The following is a 4717-nucleotide window of genomic DNA, read 5'->3' on the forward strand; positions in this document are numbered from 1 at the left end:
AACTGGTGCCAATCTCTCTCCTGTAATCATATTTTCATTTAAAAGGCTGCAAGTCAATCTTTTGAAACCAGGAGGAGGGACTCAGTGGCCATCCTGTTGCACACGGATGGCTGGGTCTCGGAACTATCAAAGAAAAGAGATTGGAACTGCTTGGGGGAACCATTTTTCCTTTTTTTTTTCCTTTTTGTTGTTAATCAATCTCCATCTTCTTAACTCTTCCTTTTAACACAAAAAGTAAAGAAATAGCCCTTCAGACTGGCAATGAGAAACTCTAATTTACTTAGTGAAGTTATGGACATTTCTTTGCTGTTTGTGCTTTTGCTTCGGGTGGGTTTGACCTCAACTTTTTTTTTCATTCTATTCTTCTCATGATTACCTGTTAGCAGCCAAAACCCGTAGCCCAATGTTGTTTTCCAAGCATACTTGCAATTACCTGTTATTATAAACAATAGGAATTTTAATTTGTAGCCTGTCTACTGTCATGCACATGGTTTTGATCTTAGCCCAGGTAAAAAGTTGAACTCAAACTTGCAGCCACCAATGGGTGCAAAAACAAATGTGAGAAGAATGGAATGGCTTCAGTTTGGTTTGGGAGGTTTTGTTTGTTTGGTTGTTTTTTTGGTGGAGAACAGTTTGTTTTAATGACCAGTCTTTCATGACAAAAAAGAAAGAACGAAATCCTTTCCTTCCCCCAGATTTAACAGTTAATGATTAAGTCAGCCAGGGGTTTTGGAGCTGTTGGAAAGAGACTCACTCAGCTGTTTGTTCTTTAGGTGCATTACTTCCAACCTCTTGAATGACTGAAAGGAAATGGTGTAGGTGACCACTGTGGTGGAGGACAGGATGCAAAATCTTCATCTATGCCAGTATTAGGAGCAATGACTGTGAGTCTTGAAGGGTAATTTTTGGGGTTTTTGTTCTTCACAATTTAAAGTATTGTAGATATAATTTTATTTATCTGTTGTACAGACTTGGTTAAAAGATTTATTTTTCATGGTTGAAATAATGCACTTGTTTACTATTACTGTATGTGGGATAAATATATTTTCTTTTCAGGTTGTGTAAAAAGATGAATTAATTTAAACATTAAATAAACGTGCTGTGGATGCCTATTTTTGTAATGGGAGTAAGTAAAAATTCACTGCTTGACTCCAGCTGGGCTACAGTTCACTGTTGTGCCTTCCTTCAGTGACAGATCAGTAACTGCACCTTTTCCAAGGTGATAATTCTGGATACTATTACTTCAAATAAAGGGCAGATAGTCTCTTGTATCACAAATTATTTCAGATGCAATGCAGAAGATTCTCCTGCAGTAGATCACACTGTCACAGGTCTGAAATTACAGCTGCAGTAGCAAATTACAGCTGCAGTAGCCAGAGTCACCCCTGGAACTCAGGGCACTTCAGTAGAACCCCACAGCAAGGGCTCAAATACTGGAAAGACTGCAGCAGGGCTCTGTGTGAAAGCAGAGGAACTGACTTTGCTTTTCTTCAGTCTGGAACAGCAAGAAACCTATCTTTGAGATTTGTGGGGGTTGGTTTAGCTTTTAATTGAGCCATGTAAGTCCCACACTAAATAGAAGGGGCTCATTAAGCAAAGGATTCTGAGGGATAGTTCCTGTGCCCAGAGCTGCTTGGATAATAGAGAAGGTAACACCTAATGTGGTGCAAATACTTCAAATACTCCATCCTGGGGCATCTCGCCCAGTCAAACCAACCCTGCACAATCAGCTGCACTTCAGTTCTTGGCCACATTGAGTTTGTGAACTCATGCTCCAGTATCACCATCTATAAACATTAACAGCTGTAACAAAAGGTTCAGGCATCAAGTGAAATAACCAGGCAGTGACATCACCACTTCATGTGTTGCTGTTTATTAGATGTTACATTTCAGGTATTTACAAAGTCAGCTGGAGTGCTTTTGAGTTCCCTTGGTTACAACTGTTTCAGAATACATCAGTTCACACTGCCATTAAAAGGGGTTGTGAATTTACTGGTTTTAACTATCAGCACTTCAGTAATAATCTTTAGACATTAAGTGTCTTTAGCCAGCTTTATAAATCTATGCTTTCAGAGTAATGGTTTTAATAAGTAAAAATAAATAATCTCTTACTAAACGTACCTCAAGTAAATGAAGCTTTCAACCATAAAACACTTTGGGTGTGCTTAATACCCAAGTCACCTACATCATCAGATTCTTTTCAGGGTTAAGTGGAGCAGCTGCTGCTACAAACTGATTTTTCTCTGTATGTACAGAACACTTTAAGGAATCTCCTTAAATCTATTGGCACCGTTGAATATTAACACAGATTAAGATGGGAGCAGCTCCACTGGTAGTTGATTGTCACGTCAGAACCTGTTAGGCTCCAAACTCAACACTATTTACAAAGGCAAGTCTTAGGCTGCAGCAGAAATTAGTAATTTAAAATCCATTCCATTCATTTCTGTTCCAAAGCACACTGACAGCTCATACAGATGAAAACAGCAGGAGAAACTAAGAGAAATTAGGAGAAACCAAATGCTGATTGTACTCTGATTACCACCCAAGCTGCTGGACAAAAGGAGAGGTCTCTTAGAAGGCTGGTTGAGTGCTGAAAGCTCTTGTCTGGTACCTTTTGGATGAGGTAGGTGTTATGAGTGCTACTTTAAAAGGGAGTAAGAATGGTTCTTTATTCCAGCTATCTCAGACATTTCAATTTAGCTTGAGCTACTTCTCATAGTATAGTAACTACCGGTATGATTCTCCCAGGGCTAGATTACAGAATTACGGAATGGTTTGGGTTGGAAGGGACTTCAAAGATCATCTACATCCAGCCATCCCATGGGCAGGGACACCTCCTACTTGACCAGCTTGCTGAGGGCCCCATCCAGCCTGCCTCTGAACACTGCCAGGCTTGGCACCTCTGCAACTTCTCTGGGCAACCTATTCCAGTGCCTCATCACACTCACAGGGGAGAACTTCCTCCTAATGTCTCATCTCAATCCAGCTTCTCCCAGTTTGAAGCCATCACCCCTCAGCCTGTCACACTCCATGCCTTTGTGGAAAGGCCCTTTAACATAAATCACATTTGGTATTTTGAAGGAAGCAGGGGAGGAGGGGAAGGAAAGAAAAGCCAATGACTACTTTAGTCGTTTCACAAACTCTACTAACATTACTTTACAGTTTCTTTTTAGCCTCAAAGTCCTAAATCATCCAAATTTTTTCTCAGCAGACACCTCAGAAAGCTCAGCAAAGGAAATGCAGGCAGCATTTAGTGATGTTAAAGTGCACAGAGCTTTCTGCAATGTCCTGAAGAACAACATGCAGCTTCTGAAAGAGAAAATACTGCAGAGAGAGCTAAAGCACAAGGGTCAGTTTCACACACTAGAATGCTTCAAGGTAAACCCCCAGTTCTTAGGGATCTTAGTTAAATCCAGCTCTGTTGGGATGAGCTGTTACAGCAGAGACTGAACTATTGGAGGATTTAGAGAAACATCAGAAAAAGTAACTTAAAGTAAGCCAAACACATCAGGAGATAAATTACCACCATTTACTGAAAAAACAAGGAAATAAATTCAGTTCCTTCTAACAAAGTTCCTATTATTAATCTATCAGCTGCACAAATGCCGCTCAAAGCAGCCACTTCACAAGACATATATAATCAACTCCTTTTTAAGATGCGAGAAAAAAATGATCCATGTTTTTTGATAGCTAATTCTCCCCTACTCATTTTGCTCCAAACAGGACAAGTAATGTGGAGGATTTAAAAAATAAATTACATCAGGAATATCACAAACAAAATAAAAGTTAAAAGTTGGTCCATGTCCACAGAAATAAAATCTACCCTTGTTTACTTGCAGACATTAATTTCTGCCTACAGTGGTTTGGAACAGTTTCTTCCAACACAACCAGAGGAATGAATGGACAGATTTTAAATGTTTATTGCTTACAAGTTGGTGAAGGATCTAGTAAAGGAACAGAAATCCTACAGGAATAGTTTTAGGGTTTTGAAGGATCTGGTAGAGGAACAGAAATCAAATTTTCAGCAGGAATAGTTTTAGAGTTTTGCTTCTTGCTTTGTGTTTTTTTACCAAAGCTAACTTTGCTCATTTCATTTTGATAATCTCTACAAAATAAATGCCTACTGCATCTGGAATGCTATTGCTGGACCTCACCATGTTGCAGAAGTTTTCATGCTTATACATTGCTGCTTTTCCTCAACAAATGCAAGGCAATTCTATCATCCCATTGAACAGCCTGAAATAATCATGGAATGGTTTGGGTTGGAAAGGACCTTAAAGACCATCTAGTTTCAAACCCCTGCCATCAGCTGGGACACCTTCTACTAGACCAGCTTGCTCAAGGTCCCAGCTGACCTGCCTTTGACTATTTCCAGGGTTCAAATCCTTTGAACCTGGTTCTTGTTTCTGAAGTGTTGATTTCCCTGTTAAAACCTCTAGAAGAGATCACAAACCAGAATAAACTTTGCTATTTATTAATATACATATATATATGAAAGATTATTTTCTGAATGTACCAAATATAAAAAGTTATCAGTGTGTATAAATTGTCCAAAATGTCCCAAGTACAAAAGGATACAGTACAGCAGCTCCATGAAGTGATTGCACTCTCTGGCACTGAAATCATCTCAATACTGTGAGCATGCAGAACAGACACCAAAAAAAGTCATGCACCAACCAACAAATGAGAAAATAAGACAATTTGCTGCCTTCTCTGA

Source organism: Indicator indicator, chromosome 11 (assembly GCF_027791375.1).
Source record: "Indicator indicator isolate 239-I01 chromosome 11, UM_Iind_1.1, whole genome shotgun sequence".
NCBI classification, from domain to species: domain Eukaryota; kingdom Metazoa; phylum Chordata; class Aves; order Piciformes; family Indicatoridae; genus Indicator; species Indicator indicator.